Source organism: Bombina bombina, chromosome 10 (assembly GCF_027579735.1).
Source record: "Bombina bombina isolate aBomBom1 chromosome 10, aBomBom1.pri, whole genome shotgun sequence".
In the NCBI taxonomy this organism is placed as follows: Eukaryota; Metazoa; Chordata; class Amphibia; order Anura; family Bombinatoridae; genus Bombina; species Bombina bombina.
The window spans coordinates 172,337,849-172,358,713 of NC_069508.1; positions in this window are offsets into that span (position 1 = coordinate 172,337,849).

Sequence of the window (20,865 nt, forward strand, 5' to 3'; positions counted from 1 at the left end):
ATACCATGTATTGTGTGTAAAGCATCTGTTGTGGTATCATATAGAAGATGCACTATCATACCATGTATTGTGTGTAAAGCATCTGCTGGGGTATCATATAGAAGATGCACTATCATACCATGTATTGTGTGTAAAGCATCTGCTGGGGTATCATATAGAATATGCACTATCATACCATGTATTGTGTGTAAAGCATCTGCTGGGCTATCATATAGAAGATGCTCAATCATACCATGTATTGTGTGTAAAGCATCTGTTGTGGTATCATATAGAAGATGTTCTATCATACCATGTATTGTGTGTAAAGCATCTGCTGGGGTATCATATAGAAGATGCACTATCATACCATGTATTGTGTGTAAAGCATCTGCTGGGGTATCATATAGAAGATGCACTATCATACCATGTATTGTGTGTAAAGCATCTGTTGTGGTATCATATAGAAGATGCAATATCATACCATGTATTGTGTGTAAAGCATCTGCTGGGGTATCATATAGAAGATGCACTATCATACCATTTATTGTGTGTAAAGCATCTGTTGTGGTATCATATAGAAGATGCTCAATCATACCATGTATTGTGTGTAAAGCATCTGCTGGGGTATCATATAGAAGATGCACTATCATACCATGTATTGTGTGTAAAGCATCTGTTGTGGTATCATATAGAAGATGCAATATCATACCATGTATTGTGTGTAAAGCATCTGCTGGGGTATCATATAGAAGATGCACTGTCATACCATGTATTGTGTGTAAAGCATCTGCTGGGGTATCATATAGAAGATGCTCTATCATACCATGTATTGTGTGTAAAGCATCTGCTAAGGTATAGTACTGAAGATACACTAACATATAATGTATTGTGAGTAGAACATCTGCTAGGTTATAATACTGAAGATAAGCTAAGATATCATGTATTGTGAGTAGAGCATCAGCTAAGGTATAATAGTGAATATACAATGTAATAATGTATTGTATGTAGAACGTCTGCCGGGGTACTGAAGATACACCCTCATATGCACTGTGCAAAGAACATCTGCTGAGGTATCATTCTAAAGATACATTATCATATTATATATTCTGTGTAGAATATCTGCTAAGGTATAATAGTGAAAATACACTAACATATCAGGGATTGTGTGTTGAACATCAGCTAAGGTATAACAGTGAAAATACACTAACATATCAGAGACTGTGTGTAGAATATCTGCTAAGGTATAATAGTGAAAATACACTAACATATCAGGGTTTGTGTGTAGAACATCAGCAAAGGTATAATAGTGAAAATACACTAACATATCAGGGACTGTGTGTAGAATATCTGCTAAGGTATAATACTGAAGATACAATAACATACTAATGAAACATACATGATATCATGCATTTGTTGTACAACATTTGATAAGGTATCATAGTGAAGATACACTAACATATCAAGTATTTTGTGTAGAACATCGGCTAAGGTATCATACTGAAGATACACTTTCATATAATTTATTGTGTGTTAAGCATCTGCTGGGTATAATACTGATGATCAATTATCATATCATGTATTGTGTGTGGAACATCTGATGGGGTACATTCTGATGATACACTATCATAACGTCAAACTTTTTTTGAAGAGTGAGACTCACTCCCATTCCAGAGGTCAGTTTGGACAGTGTCACTTACTGCTATCAAAAGGACAACAGATCTACAATGTGGACCTCAGGTATTATACAGGTACACACAATATTGAGATTTACTGATCTACTTCTTTTACAACTAGACTTACTCTCATTTAAGATGCTCTAAAACATTTAGTGGTCACAATGTTTTCTTCATAGACAAGTGCTACTTAAAACAAACCTATACTTCTACTGGGGTAAACATCTATAAAAAGACTTCTATTGGGGAATGTCCCTAAAGAAAAAGATTCTTACGGCAGATAAGAGCCATAGGCGCAGAAAGTCTGCCTGATATTTCCTAAACGTATAAACATATCTAGTTTGTAGGATAGCCTTATGCTTATCCCAGACATTCTTAAAGTCCCCATCCCAGGCATTCTTAACGTCCCTATTCTCAGTATCAGTTCATTCATGGCAAGATAAGGACAAATTTGGGCTGCTTGGGGATTAACTGGATTTAGGGTTGCCAGATGTCCAGTATTTCTGTTTTTACTGTTTTTACTGTTTGTTTAGTGAAAATAATTTGCAGAAGCACTTCTTTACAGAAAGGGTGATTAATTAATGGAATAAACTTCAACTAGAGGTAGTAATGTCAAACACTGTGAGGGACTTCAAGAATGCCTGGGAAAAGCATAATACTAACCTATGAACTAGATAAGTTTATACTTTTAGGAAATTATGGGCAGACTTGTTGGGCCTATGGCTCTTATCCACCATCAAAATCTGTTTCTATAGGGACCTTCCCCAATAGAAGTAATTTTGTAGATGTTTACCCCAGTAGAAGTATATGTTTGTTTTAAGTAACACTTGTTTGGCCGTGTCTATGTCCACTTGTAACCTTGCCCTAAATAAATGCAAGATAGAATGATGCATTCAAAGTAAAGATTAGTGTGAGAATAACGTTTATGTATTTTTTTTTTTAAAGGCTGTATTAGCTGTTTAACCCCTTAACCCAATACGATGTGCGGGACTTTGGCTATCGTACCGCACCACGTGTATATATACATAGTCGCTCCAGGATGCTCCAGCATTCTCGGCTGTTAAGTTACAGCCAAGATCTGGAGCACCTGAAGCTTCAGGCATCTGCGGCATATGGATCTGGAGCGTGATCAGTGCTCCGCCTCCTTATAAGGGCAGATGCCTGATCGTTATAGACGGTGACACTGTGTGTCTCTGTCTGTAACGATCATTGCTGTTGCCGGCAGGAGGTGTGGATGGGAGGTGGATGGCGGGTGCGCGGCCCAGCAGGAGAGGCGGGAGGGAGAGGGAGGAAGAGGGAGGGGCCCTACGCTACAGAAAAAAATAAAAAAATGGACAGGGAGAGATGAGGCAGCTACGCTACAGACAAAGGGATCTAGGGGTGTGGGAACCCCCCTAACTAAAGATCGCAGGTGGAGGGGAGGTGGGGGGACACTACGCTACAGAAATATAAATAAATAAATAAAATAAATTTAAAAATTCCAAAAAATAGAGCAGTTTATAGGTACTGGCAGACAGCTGTCAGTACTTAAGATGGTGCCTAAAAGTTAGAGTGGGGAGGTTTAGAGTGCTGTTTGGGGGGATCAGGGCAGTTGGGGGTAAGAGGGATCCTACACTGCAGAAAATATAACAATAATTAAAAATAAAGCCTCATATTTTCATACTGGCAGACTGGGGTTACCATTGGGGGTGGGAAGAGAGCTGTTTGGGAGGGCTCAGGCAGGGATCCAGGTGTGAGAAGTTTCAAGTGGGAGACTAATCTCTACACTAAAGCTAGAATTAACCTTTTAAGCTACCTTATTAACCCCTTCACTACCCAGAATAATAGAAGTGTTGTACGCAGCTGCAATTAGGGACCTTCTAATTACCAAAAAAGCAATGGCAAAGCCATATGTCTGCTATTTCTGAACAAAGGGGATCCCAAAGAAGCTTTTACAAACATTTGTGCTATGATTGCACAAGTAGTATGTAAATAATTTCTGTGAGAAACCTAAAGTTTGTGAAAATTGGTTTGTGTACCATTTTTTTTATTTGATGGCATTTGGCGGTGAAATGGTGCAATGAAATATACAAAAATGTGCCTAGATCAATACCTTGAGTTGTCTACTTAAAAAATATATATAGTGGGGGTGGAGCTTGGCCACACAGGAGATGGCCGCTTGCTAAGACAGCTCCTAGGCCCTGATCCTTCGAGTAGACATCTTCACACCAGATGAATAGGTAAAAATAGCAGGTCGTGCAGTGGGAAGGCTCAGTTATTCTACGGATACCAACTATGAAGCGAAGGGAAGCAATACCCGACTGAAATTAGACCCGAGATCGCAAAAGGCTCCGGGACTGCAGAGGGCCGCAACACACAACTACGCACATCTCACGGCACGAACCCCAGCTACTACAGCAAAGGGATCAAACATACAGACCGGCAACAGGATCAAAAACAACATCCCTTGCATAAAACGTCACCAGAAGTAATGTGATACTTTCCCTTTAAGAGGTGTGCACACATATTGACGATCACCTATTTAAGGGTCCTCCCTCCAATAATACTTTGCTTGGTATTGAAGTAACTAAGCTATAGCAAGCCTGCTTGTTCCAAATTGCTTCCTTTGTTTGGGAATCATATTATCTTCTTAAACTCTTATTTACAGGATTTAATTATTAATTCTCTTTCCTTTTGGATTATTTCCCATTTATGGTGGACTTGCCATTCTGTTTCTTTAGTGCGACATGGATCGTTTCACTCTGCAGCCTCTGACGTCTCTCCTTGCAGCACAGCCTACGTCACTCTCCGGAGCCGCTCAGCTGATACGCACAAATCCTCAACCGCTCCGACCACGCTACACGCTGGGACTGATCCGACCTAGGCTGCTCATACCTAGTGCAAAACAACAGTAAGGATATTAGTTACATTGTTTATTCTATCCTTCAACTATATATTTCCACATATGTATTAATATTTATGTTAGCTAATATCTTTGACCATACTGCAGTTAACTCAACTAGGGATATCTTATTTTGTATGCAAAGCATATTTACTTAATACTAATGTTTTACCAACTCCATTTTTCTTGCATATTAAAACATAAGAGTCCATCGCCTAGATTTGGAGTTTTGCATTAGAAGGGGTGCGTCAGCTACGTGTGCTTTTTTTTGGCCGCAGCTTTTAAATACAGATGGTATTTAGAGTTCACAGAAGGGCTGCGTTAGGCTCCAAAAAAGGAGCGTAGAGCATAATTTACCGCCACTGCAACTCTCAATACCAGCGGTGCTTACGGACGCGGCCAGCTTAAAAAACGTGCTCGTGCACAATTCCCCCATAGGAAACAATGGGACAGTTTGAGCTGAAAAAAAAACAAACACCTGCAAAAAAGCAGCGTTCAGCTCCTAACGCGGCCCCATTGTTTCCTATGGGGAAACACTTCCTATGTCTGCATCTAACACCCTAACATGTACCTCGAGTCTAAACACCCCTAACCTTACACTTATTAACCCCTAAACTGCCGCCCCCGCTATTGCTGACCCCTGCATTATATTATTAACCCCTAATCTGCTGCTCTGTACATCGCCGCAACCTACGTTATCCCTATGTACCCCTAATCTGCTGCCCCTAACACCGCCGACCCCTATATTATATTTATTAACCCCTAATCTGCCCCCCACAACGTCGCCGCCAGCTACCTACAATAATTAACCCCTAATCTGCCGACCGGACCTCACAGCTAATATAATAAAGTTATTAACCCCTAATCCGCCTCACTCCCGCCTCAATAACCCTATAAGAAATAGTATTAACCCCTAATCTACCCTCCCTAACATCGCCGACACCTAACTTCAATTATTAACCCCTAATCTGCCAACCGGACCTCACCGCTACTCTAATAAATGGATTAACCCCTAAAGCCAAGTCTAACCCTAACACTAACACCCCCCTAAGTTAAATATAATTTAAATCTAACGAAAAAAATTAACTCTTATTAAATAAATGATTCCTATTTAAAGCTAAATACTTACATGTAAAATAAACCCTAATATAGCTACAATATAAATAACAATTATATTGTAGCTATTTTAGGATTAATATTTATTTTACAGGCAACTTTGTATTTATTTTAACCAGGTACAATAGCTATTAAATAGTTAATAACTATTTAATAGCTAAAATAGTTAAAATAATTACAAAATTACCTGTAAAATAAATCCTAACCTAAGTTACAATTAAACCTTACACTACACTATCAATAAATTAATTAAATACAATACCTACAAATAACTACAATTAAATAAACTAACTAAAGTACAAAAAATAAAAAAGAACTAAGTTACAAAAAATAAAAAAATATTTACAAACATTAGAAAAATATTACAACAATTTTAAACTAATTACACCTACTCTAAGCCCCCTAATAAAATAACAAAGCCCCCCAAAATAAAAAAATGCCCTACCCTATTCTAAATTAAAAAAGTTCAAAGCTCTTTTACCTTACCAGCCCTGAAAAGGGCCATTTGCGGGGCATGCCCCAAATAATTCAGCTCTTTTGCCTGTAAAAAAAAACATACAATACCCCCCCCAACATTACAACCCACCACCCACATACCCCTAATCTAACCCAAACCCCCCTTAAATAAACCTAACACTAAGCCCCTGAAGATCTCCCTACCTTATATTCACCACGCCGGGTTCACCGATCCGTCCTCCGAAGTCTTGATCAAAGCCTCCAAAGTCTTGATCCAAGCCCAAGCGGGGGCTGAAGAGTGAAGTCCATCCTCCGGTTGAAGTCTTGATCCAAGCGGCAAATGAAGAAGTCCATCTTCGGGAAGAAATCTTCATCCTATCCGGGCAGAAGAGGACATCCGGACCGGCAAACATTTTCATCCAGGCGGCATCTTCTATGTTGTTCCATCCGATGACGAGCGGCTGATCTTGAAGACCTCCGGCGCGGATCCATCCTCTTCTTTCGACGTCCAACTGAAGAATGAAGGTTCCTTTAAGGGACGTCATCCAAGATGGCATCCCTCGAATTCCGATTGGCTGATAGGATTCTATCAGCCAATCGGAATTAAGGTAGGATAAATCTGATTGGCTGATGGAATCAGCCAATCAGATTCAAGTTCAATCCGATTGGCTGATCCAATCAGCCAATCAGATTGAGCTCGCATTCTATTGGCTGATCGGAACAGCCAATAGAATGCAAGCTCAATCTGATTGGCTGATCCAATCAGCCAATCGGATTGAATTTGAATCTGATTGGCTGATTCCATCTTGGATGACGTCCCTTAAAGGAACCTTCATTCTTCAGTTGGACGTCGAAAGAAGAGGATGGATCTGCGCCAGAGGTCTTCAAGATCAGCCGCTCGTCATCGGATGGAACAACATAGAAGATGCCGCCTGGATGAAGATGTTTGCCGGTCCGGATGTCCTCTTCTGCCCGGATAGGATGAAGATTTCTTCCCAAAGATGGACTTCTTCATTTGCCGCTTGGATCAAGACTTCAGCCGGAGGATGGACGTCACTCTTCAGCCCCCGCTTGGGCTTGGATCAAGACTTCGGAGGCTTGGATCAAGACTTCGGAGGACGGATCGGTGAACCCGGCGAGGTGAAGATAAGGTAGGGAGATCTTCAGGGGCTTAGTGTTAGGTTTATTTAAGGGGGGTTTGGGTTAGATTAGGGGTATGTGGGTGGTGGGTTGTAATGTTGGGGCGGGTATTGTATGTTTTTTTTTACAGGCAAAAGAGCTGAATTATTTGGGGCATGCCCCGCAAATGGCCCTTTTCAGGACTGGTAAGGTAAAAGAGCTTTGAACTTTTTAAATTTAGAATAGGGTAGGGCATTTTTTTATTTTGGGGGGCTTTGTTATTTTATTAGGGGGTTTAGAGTAGGTGTAATTAGTTTAAAATTGTTGTAATATTTTTCTAATGTTTGTAAATATTTTTTTATTTTTTGTAACTTAGTTCTTTTTTATTTTTTGTACTTTAGTTAGTTTATTTAATTGTAGTTATTTGTAGGTATTGTATTTAATTAATTTATTGATAGTGTAGTGTTAGGTTTAATTGTAACTTAGGTTAGGATTTATTTTACAGGTAATTTAATAAATAACTATTTAATAGCTATTGTACCTGGTTAAAATAAATACAAAGTTGCCTGTAAAATAAATATTAATCCTAAAATAGCTACAATATAATTATTCGTTATATTGTAGATATATTAGGGTTTATTTTACAGGTAAGTATTTAGCTTTAAATAGGAATAATTTATTTAATAAGAGTTAATTTTTTTCGTTAGATTTAAATTATATTTAATTTAGGGGGGTGTTAGTGTTAGGGTTAGACTTAGCTTTAGGGGTTAATCCATTTATTAGAGTATCGGTGAGGTCCAGTCGGCAGATTAGGGGTTAATAATTGAAGTTAGGTGTCGGCGATGTTAGGGAAGGCAGATTAGGGGTTAATACTATTTATTATAGGGTTATTGAGGCGGGAGTGAGGCGGATTAGGGGTTAATAACTTTATTATAGTAGCGGTGAGGTCCGGTCGGCAGATTAGGGGTTAATTATTGTAGGTAGCTGGCGGCGACGTTGTGGGGGGCAGATTAGGGCTTAATAAATATAATATAGGGGTCGGCGGTGTTAGGGGCAGCAGATTAGGGGTACATAAGTATAACGTAGGTGGCGGCGGTGTGCGGTCGGCAGATTAGGGGTTAATTATTGTAGGTAGCTGGCGGCGACATTGGGGGGGCAGATTAGGGGTTAATAAATATTATGTAGGGGTCGGCGGTGTTAGGGGCAGCAGATTAGGGGTACATAAGTATAACGTAGGTGGCGGCGGTGTGCGGTCGGCAGATTAGGGGTTAATTATTGTAGGTAGCTGGCGGCGACATTGGGGGGGCAGATTAGGGGTTAATAAATATTATGTAGGGGTCGGCGGTGTTAGGGGCAGCAGATTAGGGGTACATAAGTATAACGTAGGTGGCGGCGGTGTGCGGTCGGCAGATTAGGGGTTAAAAAATTTTAATAGAGTGGCGGCGATGTGGGGGGACCTCGGTTTAGGGGTACATAGGTAGTTTATGGGTGTTAGTGTACTTTAGAGCACAGTAGTTAAGAGCTTTATGAACCGGCGTTAGCCCAGAAAGCTCTTAACTCCTGTTTTTTTTCTGCGGCTGGAGTTTTGTCGTTAGATTTCTAACGCTCACTTCAGCCAAGACTCTAAATACCGGCGTTAGAAAGATCCCATTGAAAAGATAGGATACGCAATTGGCGTAGGGGGATCTGCGGTATGGAAAAGTCGTGGCTGGAAAGTGAGCGTTAGACCCTTTAATGACTGACTCCAAATACCAGCGGGCGGTAAAAAACAGCATTAGGAGCCTCTAACGATGGTTTTGACGGCTAACGCAAAACTCCAAATCTAGGCGCATGTAAATTAAATTCACTCATGCAATATCATAGTCATTCCTTCAAATCTCCAGGTTGACTTATACATATATCTATGATACATATTTATATAAATCCTGAAACATCCCCAGAAACCGTTCCTGATCAACCTGTAAGTCCCCCTGATAAGTTTTATGGTGACAGGAAAACCTTTAGACAGTTCTACAATTCCTGTAAGTTATTTATTAACCTTAAACCAAAAACTTTCCTTAATGAGCGCACCAAAGTATTGACTATAAATCAGACCTTTTCCTATTAAAAAAGTAATCAATGAAAATGCAGTCACCCTAGATCTTCTACTTCTATATAAGATCTATCCAACATTCCATGTTGCTCTACATAAGCTATATAAAGCTCTCTAATGATTTTACTCTACCCAGACATGGGGGCCTATCTATCAAGCTCCGAACGGAGCTTGAAGGCCCGTGTTTCTGGGGAGTCTCAACAGAAACACAAGTTATGGAGCAGTGGTCTGTCGGATCAGGTCCGACAGACATTTGTTAAATTGGCCTCATGCTCTCCTCCTATTACACCTGATATCAAATACGAGGTTGAGGAAATATTGGATTCCAGGAAAGTATCTGGCCATCTCCAATAGTTGATACACTGGAAGAGATTCCCTAGTGAGGATGATTTGTGGGAACCTTCAGTTAATTTATCCGCACCCAGATTGGTTTCCATCTTTCACCAGAGACACCCTGATAGACCTCGACCTTGAACAGGAACTCTGTGATACTTTCTCTTTAAAAGGTGTGCACACATATTGATGATCCCCTATTTAAGGTTCCTCCCTCTAATAATACTTTGCTTGGTATTGAAGTAACTAAGCTATAGCAAACTTGCTTGTTCCAAATTGCTTCCTTTGCTTGGGAATCATATTATGTCTTCAAACTCTTATTTACAGGATTTAATTATTAATTTTCTTTCCTTTTGGATTATTTCCCATTTATGGTGGACTTGACGTTCTGTTTCTTTAGTGAGACACGGACCGTTTCACTCTGCAGCCTCTGACGTCTCTCCCTGCAGCACCGGACCATCTCTCTCTGCTGCCACTGATGTCTCTCCCTGCAGCACGGCCTATGTCATTCTCCAGGGCAGCTTAGCTGATGCACACAAATCCTTAACCGCTCCGACAATGCTACACGCTGGGACTGATCCGACCTAGGCTGCTCATACCTAGTGCCAACAACAGTAAGGACATTAGTTACATTGTTTATTCTATCCTTCAACTATATATTTTCACATATGTATCAGTATTTATATGTTAGCTAACATATTTGACCATACTGCAGTTAACTCAATCAGGGATCTCTTATTTTGTATGCAAAGCATATTTACTAAATACTAATGTTTTACCAACTCCATTTTTCTTGCATATTAAAACATAAGAGTCCCTGTAAATTAAATTCACTCATGCAATATGATAGTCATCCCTTCAAATCTCCAGGTTGATATCTATGAGACATATTTATATAAATCCTGATTTATATATTTTTATATTAAAACGTAACCTTATACAAAGTATTTCTTACAGAATTATTACAAGTAAGTACGGGGAACAAGCTAGCGAACAGCCTCACGCAGTCATTACAAGTTTAATAAAATAGGAGCGGGCATAACAAATTAAGGACTTCAGCCTTTTTTTTAAAAGTGCACGGGAAAACTGAAAACAAGCTGGGTCATTTAGACAGCATAAGACCTTGACAATTCCTACAGGAATATAATATAAATGAGTCATTGAAGTTTTTTAACATGAGAGACTGCACAAACTAGACACAGCATAAATTAAGCTGCAACTACTCATATAATTAACCTACCCGCCATTTCAGAGGCATATACATATACCAATAGCAAGCGGCAATTGACATTAACAACTCCTGAGCAAACAGAGGCAGCAACAGGCAAGGAGAACTCAATCATCCTAAAACAATCTAAGGCCACTGGAACTCAGAGTAATGTCAGCAAAGAAGTCATAAAAAACTGACACCCCTTCTACAACAAAAATGATTAATCAATACATGAAATCAGCTGAGATGCCAGCGTACACACAGTCAGATGACCAACCATCTAACATAGTGCCTATGGTAGTCACAGAAGCACAAAACCCCACCACAGAGAGCCAGACGCAATCAGCAGAGATTCAAAGAGAGGACATCTAGCAGCTAGCCACTAAAGAAGACATAAAAGCGGCAATGGCAGATATGCACAATATTTTCCAGGAAATAAAAGGGGACATGAAGCGAATAGATCACAGGGTAATTACCCTGGAGGAAAGCGATAACATCGCAACACAGACATACAACATCTATCCCAGTTATAATACAGCAAGGAAGAAACTATCCAAACTCTATTGGACAAAGTAGAGGACCTGGACAATAGTGGACGCAGGAATAACCTGCGATTCAGAGGTGTTCTGGAAGTCATTGCACCTGCAGCCCTCCAGGGATATCTTCAGGATCTCTATAGAACAATAAAAGGCACAAATACATCACCAGAAGTGACAATGGAAAGAGCTCACAGAGCCCTTAGGGCGAAACCCCCAGCAAAAGCACCTCCACGTAACATGATTTTAAAATTCCTAAACTACCAAGACAACGAAAAAGCTTAGACACGCAGGAGTGCCAATTCAAGTCTCTGTTGACATGAGCCCTACAACATTTCAAAAGCACAAGGAAATGCAATTCATAACCACAGTATTAAGATCATAGAAGATTCCATACAGGTGGGAATTCACGGTCAGTATAATAGCCACAAAAGGTGACAAGACGGCAATATACAGAAGATTGGATGACTTAAATAATTTCTGTGAAATATTACAAGTCCATATCCCACCATCTAGGAACTTTACACCATCAGACGATGGATCACAGCCAGAAGGCCACACACGGGGAGCTGATCATTGAGAATATGCAAGGAGAACTCCTCCCAAAAGAACTACACAAAGACATTTCGACCATCTGGCGAGGATACTGTGACACAGTACAGGTGTTTTTGAAATTACCTTAAAGATTTCTACAAAATGATCACTTTATTCCACAAGACAAACTTTACATGCAAAGCCTGTGTAAAGACTGTCCAACCTTCTGGTGGGGTAATGTAGAAATAATGCAATAACTATTTCTTGAAAAATGTTTGTAAGTTTAGCAGTTTGATATTTTAATTACCTTGTTGTTTGCTATACAAGTTCTAAAAGTCACGACACAACACCACACACACATAGCAACAGATCATAGACATGTAACAGAGAATCACGATATAACACTATGGCATGCCGTATAAGAATGACAAACATCATAAACCTTACCAAAGTGCCACATGTAGCACATCCGCTACTTAGCATAGTGAAACATCCACTCTACTCAACTACTCAACACTAGACTAGATCCAACACTAACTGTAACATTTTACCTATAAATTAGAGATCTCTGCTACAACACAGGCAAAAGCCATAACAACATAAATGAACACCTTCACACTAGAATGATTCACACCACTGGAACCACGAGACAGCCCTGGACACGGCAGACCCACTGAACGCACCTATCATTAAAAAACACATAACTCTAAAAGTGTAAAACCTTGCATTAACACTTTATATAGATGTTACAAGGAAGATTGCCGTACTGGGGGTAAAGGATACTTCCTCCAGTAGTAATACTTGTTTGATTGTTTTACAGCATATTGAAAACTAGAATGGATAAATAACTTTTCATATTGTCTCTCAGGTCCTTTAAAAAATCGTAGCAGTCATTGCAAAGAAATCATAATCCAATCCTGCACTACAACCCACCAAGGGACACTACAACACACCATAACTGTTCACAAGTAAGAGACAACCATCGATCATCCCTCCCTCCCCCCCTCTTACATAATGACGACTCACAACTCACCATCACACACTCACATAATTACAATTAATGGAAAGGGACTTAACAGTCCAGAAAAATGATCTATTGCCTTCAGGGAACTACACAGACAAGAAGGGGACATTATTTATTTATTTACAAGAAACCTACTTCAAGAGAGGCAGGGAACCTAAGCAACTTAACCCCAAATACCGCACAGCATACTTAGCCTCAGGACCATCCAAGACTGGGGGAGTAGGCATCCTAAATAATAACTCAGTTTCATTCCAACCAACGCATACAGAAAAAGACAAGGGGGGAAGATACATTATAGCAGTAGACCTTCTATACAATAGCTATGTAACTCTAGCAAACATGTATATGCCCAACCATAACCAGCATCAGACACTGAAAATTGTGATACAAAAATATTAGAATACAGGAAGGGTTTGTTATTTCTGGGAGGGGACTTTAACATTCTTCTGGATCCATCCCTTGACACATCGAGGGGCTCCTCCAGCATACCTAAAAAGTCCTCAAATCATTCAACTACCAACTCCAGCAACTTATGGTACATGACGTCTGGAGGGTTTTACACCCCTCCGACAGAGACTTCACATTATATTCCCATCCACATAAATCATACTCAAGAATAGATTATATATTAACAGACCCCGCTAGCATATCCTTAATATACAATGCCACTATACTCTCCCTCATGTTGTCCGATCATGCACCAATGGTTTGCAATTTTAATTGGCCAGATAAACCAATACTTCCCTACATATGGAGACTGGAATACCACCTACTGAGTAATCCCATCCATAAAATAGAAATAGAAATTGCTTTAAAAGAATACTTCCAAATTAACAACAAGGAGCAAGTAAAATCATATCTTACATTGAAAGCACATAAATGCGTTCTCAGAGGGGTGCTGTTAAAAATCAAAACTCAACAACGCAAACAAAACAGGCAATACTATAACTCTCTCAAGGCTCAAATCTCTTTTTGGGAGAAGGAACACAGAAAAAACAAAATCCTCCCCTACAATACTGAACTCACTAACACATGCAAGGGACGAACTTCATGCACATTTACTCAAAGAAACCCAACTTATAGCACTACGTCTAAAGCAGCACTACTTTGAATATGGAAACAAACCAAGATCCCTACTAGCCAAAGCCTTAAAAAGACAGCAACTTAAAAGATACATTCTGCACATAATTGACAAATTGGGCACTTCCCATAAAGATAGCACTAACAGTGCAGAGATCTTCAGACAATATTATTCCTCATTATACATTTTAAAACCAAACCACACAATGACATCACCTGAAATGTATACACTTATGAAGACAACAGAAATAGAAGAATACCTCTCAAACATTGTAATCCCAACATTAGACACTAAAGAATCAGAGAGATTAGATTTCCCTATCACACAATGAGATTTTAAAAGCAATCAAAGACATGCCGCGCGGTAAAAGCCCAGGACCTGACGGGTTTGGAATAGCTTACTATAAAACATTTTCCACTCTCCTAATCCCCCACCTGTCTAACACATTCAACAAACTAATAACAGAAGGGGGGTTCTCAAAGAATATGCTTGAAGTATATATAACAGTTCTCCCCTAACCGGGCAAAATACCCTATAAACCTGAAAACATTCGGCCAATCTCATTGCTCAACTCTGACATAAAGATATATGCAAAAATTAATAGCCACTTGTAAAATACTTCTAAATCCAGACCAGGTGTCCCGGGCCGAGAGGTGAGGGACAACACTCTCAAAGTCCTACAACTCATCACGTATGCACAAAACAACAATATACTACTAGCACTCACCTCCACAGACGCAGCTGAGAAAGCCTTTGATAGGGTGGCATGGGATTTTCTCAGGGTCACCCTGTCAAAGATGAATTTTAGCAACCAATTTTTCAACATGATATTTACCTTATATACAATTCCATCAGCCAAAGTAAAGGTTAATGGACTGCTCTCAAACAGATTCAAAATAACAAACGGTACCAGACAGGGTTGCCAACTCTCGCCAATATTATTTGCGATATCTATAAAAATATTGGCTTTAAAAATTTGCAGAGACCCACTAATTACCGGAATCCTTATGGATAACACAGAACACAAGTTAGCTATGTATGCAGAAGACGTGCTTTTGACACTCACGAACACAGAAACATCCCTACCACAAACATTATGACTATTCAGTGAATATGCAAAACTGTCCAATTTCTCACTGAATGTAAACGAATCTGAATTTTTAAACATAACATTACAGACAGACACAGTAACACAGGTTATGACAAACTGTCCATTACAACTCCAAAAAGATAAAATGAAATACTTGGGTGTATACCTAATGGCAGACCCAGACATTCTGTATCACGCCAACTATAAACACATAGAGAACACGCTAATAAGCGATCTCTCAAACTGAAAAGCAAGAGACTTTTGTGGCTAGGTAGAATTGGTCTGGTAAAAATGAATGTACTTCCTTACATCCTCTACTTATTACAGAACATCCCAATACCACTGCCACACGACTACATTATGAAACTACAAAATGCCATAGAGACATTCATTTGGAGCAGGATCAAGCCAAGGACTCACAAACAAACACTATACTTACACAAAGAAAGGGGCGGACTGGACATCCCTAACTTACCCCTATACAGACAGGCTATCATGAAACAAAGACTAGTGGACTTGTGCACAAACGATCCAAAAAAACATTGGATACAAATATATAGATCTATATTGCACATAAACAACCCAGGTACTCTGGCTTGACTGCCAAAGCTATATAGACCGGCTATATTAGATACCTACCCGCTACTAAAAGAGTTCTTTGAGGTCTAGGATAGAATAACACACATCTCCTCCCATATATCCTCCCCAGTATCACCATTTACACCTTACAAAAATAACCCGGCCTTACCATTAAACATGCCAAAAGCATATACATACAAAGGCCAACAGATTAAAGAAAACACGCTTCACCATTTGACCCATCAAAATAAATTAAAGAAGTTTGCAGAAATCAACCCCTCAGATTCAGACGCACCATTAAATTGGCTATCTTATGCACAAATCAAAAATTATGTCTCCTCCCACAAACATAAAAAATCATTACTCAGACCGACAACAAACTTTAAAAAGCTATGTATAATGAAGCAAACACCAAACCATTTTACGCAATCTCTGAAGCGCCTTTGATTGGCTGACATTTTTACGCAATCTCGGATGCGCAATGTTGCTTAAGACGTCACATGCCAAGCTGTAAAATGAGTTCTTGGATTGGATGCTGTTTTTACGAGATCTCGGATGCGCCTTTGATTGGATGCCATTTTTACGCGATCTCGGATGCGCCATGTTGCTTAAGACCTCACATGCCAAGGTGTTAAATCCGTCTGATTGGATTACGTAGTCCCGCAATATTTGATTTTGCACGCAACCCACGTTTGCGAATGAGAAGACAAGTTTAAAACCATGACGATTATGGATTGTGTCAATCATGTACATTGTTGAAACATAGCTGATAAAGAACACAAAAATCTCTTTTGATGGCTGTCTTGTTGAAGAAACAAATGAAGGCAATATGTTTTTCCTGCATAATATATTTTGAGGCAAGTGCAAATCCATGAATGTACTCCATCTTGTTTAATATGTTTGTCAACAATATTTCCTTTTTATAAATAATTACTGTGTTGTGTTTAATTTTCTACATATCTAATTCCTAAACATGCGCTATTGTATTTTAATCAAGTAATCAATATGAATTGACCTTTATCATATGATAAATATATGAGATGCCTACTTATTCTAGATGTTATGTCCTGATCTTTTTTCTTAAAGGGACATTATACACTCATTTTTTCTTAGCATATATGTTTTGTAGATCTATTTATATAGCCCATTATTATTATTATTATTTTTAAATGTATAGTTTTGCTTATTTTTAAATACCATTGCTGTGATTTTCTGACTCCTAACCAAGTCCCAAAGTTTGATGTGAATACCGTCAGCTACCTTCTCCAGCTTGCTCCTGTTTGTGTAAAGGGTCTTTTCATATGCAAAAGAAGGGGGAGTAGGTAGTGTTTTATTTCCTACTTGCAATGGGCTTTCCAGCTAACTTTTCAACATAGCTAAACTGAGAGTTTCTAAGTAAGTCTTTAAACTGTTTTATCATGGATTTTTATATCAGTATCTGGGCATCTTGTTCTTTATAGTAGTGTCTATTACATGCAGTTCTATGAAAATAAGTGTATACTGTCCCTTTAATGTAAATGCTCAGTATTGTGTCATGTATGACTCCCACATTGTTAATCTCCAAATATATTACTGTGAGCATATATTTCTAATGTAACTCTTAAAAGGACATGAAACCATATTCCTTCTAAATGAAATGTCTTTCTTAAATAATTCAAACACTATAATATATCTTTAAGATAGACTTTATTTAACACGTCGAGAGAAATATGGCATACAGGCTTAGTATCCTAATCAAATATTTTCTTGTTTGAACAAGTACGTGTAGATATACCAACAATCCCTAAGGATTAGTATATGTTAGCATATGTTCTTGTTTAAAAGGACAGTCAAGTCAAGCAAAACAGTAATGATTTAAATCTCAAAAAATGCAATTTTTGAAAAAATATATCGCAAACTTTTATCACCAATTTATCTTAGTTCTCTTGGTGTTCTTAGTTGATATCTAAATCTAGGAGGTACATCTGCTCATTTCTTCGAGCTTGAAAAGTGCATCTAATCTGAATGCATTTTGACCACTAGAGGGCATTATTTTTTGTGTTTCATATAGAAAACTTTGAGCTCATGCAGTATAGTTACCCTGGATTGATCAGTGATTGGCTGAAATGCCGGTCTGTCAAAAGAACAGAAATAAGTGGTCTTTTTTTATAGGCATAGATACAAGGTTAATCACAGAAGTAAAACGTGTATTTCTCTAAGTCTTGTTTTTCCAAACTTGATAATGCGTAATAAAGTGTTTTCTTTGTAACCAACAATAATTAATGTTATGACTGTCCCTTTAAACTGTGTTGTTGGCATCAAAACAGTGATATGCCATCATGTATAATTGTAATGGTCATTTTGTTTGAGATTAGGTAAACAGTTTGGACATCACATCACAGAAACCAATCAATGTAATCAGCAAGGATAGGTATGTGATGATGTGGTCTCCACACACTTGTAAAACACACTCTGCAAACAATCTGCCTCCATGGACCCGGTCCCATAGAAGCAGATTATATACAGAGTGTGCTCCACAAGTGTAAGAAGACCACATCATCACATACCTATCCATTACACATTAAATAACTAAATATATATAAAAAAAACTTCCTTCCCCTCTTCCCATGAGACTGAGGCTCTGGGGGGGGGGGGGGGCAACTGCCCCTTCTGACGAGTTCTCATCGGAGATGTTTGGGGAAGAGGGGAAGGAGGAGTACTGGGATCACCCGGCTGAGGAGGAGATTGAGGATGAGATGGAGGAGGGTCAGGAGCAGATGGTCCAGCAGCAGATGGCCCAGGATCAGATGGCCCAGGATCAGATGGCCCAGGATCAGATGGCCCAGCAGCAGATGGCCCAGCAGCAAATGGCCAAGCAGCAGATGGTTCAGCAGCAGATGGTGCGTTATGCACCTCCCGGAGGACCTGCAATATATCTTTCAGAGTATGCAAGATCTCTCTTTGGTCTTGACAAAGCTCTCTTTGGTCTTGTCGAATATCATTAATTGCTTCCGTCAGCTGGATTCTGCTTTCCGCCTGTTCCCTCCGGGAGGCACGCATCTCTTCAAGAAAATCTCTTAATATCTGCAGCTCTGCTATTTCCTCCTGAGTATATGCTGGTGCACAGCTGGCTGCTGGTGCACGGCGGGCTGCTGGTGCAGGAGGGGCTGCTGGTGCAGGAAGGGCTGCTGCAGGGATCTCTTCTGCAGCGGGGGCTTCTTCAGAGGATGAGGATAGAGGGATGTCTTCCATGTCTCCCCGAGGTGGCGAGTCATCTGCACCACTCTCATACCTGGGTGAAGGAGGAGCCTGTGGGTGCTGTGCTGCCTCCTCCCCGGGCTCAGGCTCTGTATATTGTAAAAAGAAAGAAATCAAGATATTAGCACAGTTCCAAATAAAGATGTAAATGTTTTTGCTTACAATAGAATTACAAAGGCAGCCTCATTAATACACTTTCATATACAACAATCAATATGATTTCCGCATTTTTCAAACCGTGTTTCTGATATCTATATGGTCAATCTGAATGTGTTTTTGCGTTTGTTTTCAGTCTGTTTAAATGCACACCTAATCTGTAGACTAGATACTAATGTGATGGCTTTTCGTGAAATGCAACTATTGCAAGGTAATTGTGAATGCGCTTACGTAATAATGTCTAAAAAAGTGTAATTGCGTTAATCATATCCTTAAATACATTCTTTATTTTTTATGTAAAGAGATTATTAAATGAGCTTACCGGAAGATGAGAGTGGCAGGTTCCTGGTATCGACTCCTCCGATACCGACTATGGCCACCTTGGAGATGCTGGGACACAACATTTCCTCCCATCTGTAATATTCCACAATCATTTCAGGACCGCCACCGGTCCCTGTTAGATATTGGTTCTCCCTCGAGAACTTTCTTTTGAGTTCCATTTTGCAGTCCCAGTAGCAATGCTGTATGGACTTGACATCCCTGTTATGGACACCATCTGCATTAACGGCATCCCTGATCTCCAGCCATAGCTTCCTCTTCTCCTTAGGGGTGGCCTTCTGAGCCTGCAGCCTCCTAGCCCTCTCTATATAAGCCTCTATGAGGGCCTCCCTAGTCAGCTTGGCTTTCCCCTGTGATGTGAGCCTCTGTTTCCCGGACTGTGAAGCTCTACACTGCACGCTACTGGGCCCAGCCACTTGTTCATCTTGAACAAAGTGGCCGGGTCCACCCACTGCTTCCTCCCCCCCTTCCTGTCCCCCTTCCTGTCCTGTTCCTCTCCCTCTCCCCCTCCCCCTCTCCTGACTAACCTCCTGCCTGACCTCCTCTACAACCTCTTCTCTAAGCTGCTCCCTAATCGGCTCTAACAGTTCCGGGCTAATCTGCCCCCTATCCCCCCCTCCCGACATACTCAAACAAAAAGTGAATGTGCCCAAATGAAAGGGGGTCAAAATAAATAACAAAACTTAAAAAGTACTCAAAGTGTGAAAGGGATATAAATAAAAGAGGGTAAGGGGTATTAAACAGACAAAATGTATAGTTTGATGAATGAAATTGCCCCTGTTTTTAAGAGGATTTTTAAAAACCGGGAACTGATTCATCAAACTTGACATTCACTTTAAGAGAAATAAGTATACACCTAATGATTTTTTCACAGATCTCACAATTTGGTGTAGTTTCTCCTTTAATGATAGAGTAGCAGGGCTATACCAGGTTAAAATAGAGGATGATACAACTGATTTGATGATGGCTGAATAAAAACAAGTAACAGTTTTGCCTTAAGAAGTGCAAACGTTGTTGAGGCCTTTTAATTATTATTAATTATGGTACAAATATTATTGTTCCATTTCAAATAATGTGGAATTGTTGTGCCAAGGAATTTGTACAATGTAACTCTGACTTAAATCTTAAATTTTTAGAGGAGAAGGTGATAGAGATTTAGTTTTTTCTAAAATCCATTAACATCTTTTTGGTTTTATGAAAATGTAATTCTAAATTGTTTGCTACCAACCTGTCTACTTCCATGTTATAGCTCAATTCATCTGAGATAAGCCCAATCAGAGTAGTGTCTTCTGCAAATTTCAATAACTTCACAGATTAATTTGTAGATGTACAATTTTTGGTATATAAGGAATAGAGCAAAGGAGAAAGAATACAACCCTGTGGGACACTAGTATTGAGGAAAATCAGCCCATTCACTTTAACAAAATGTT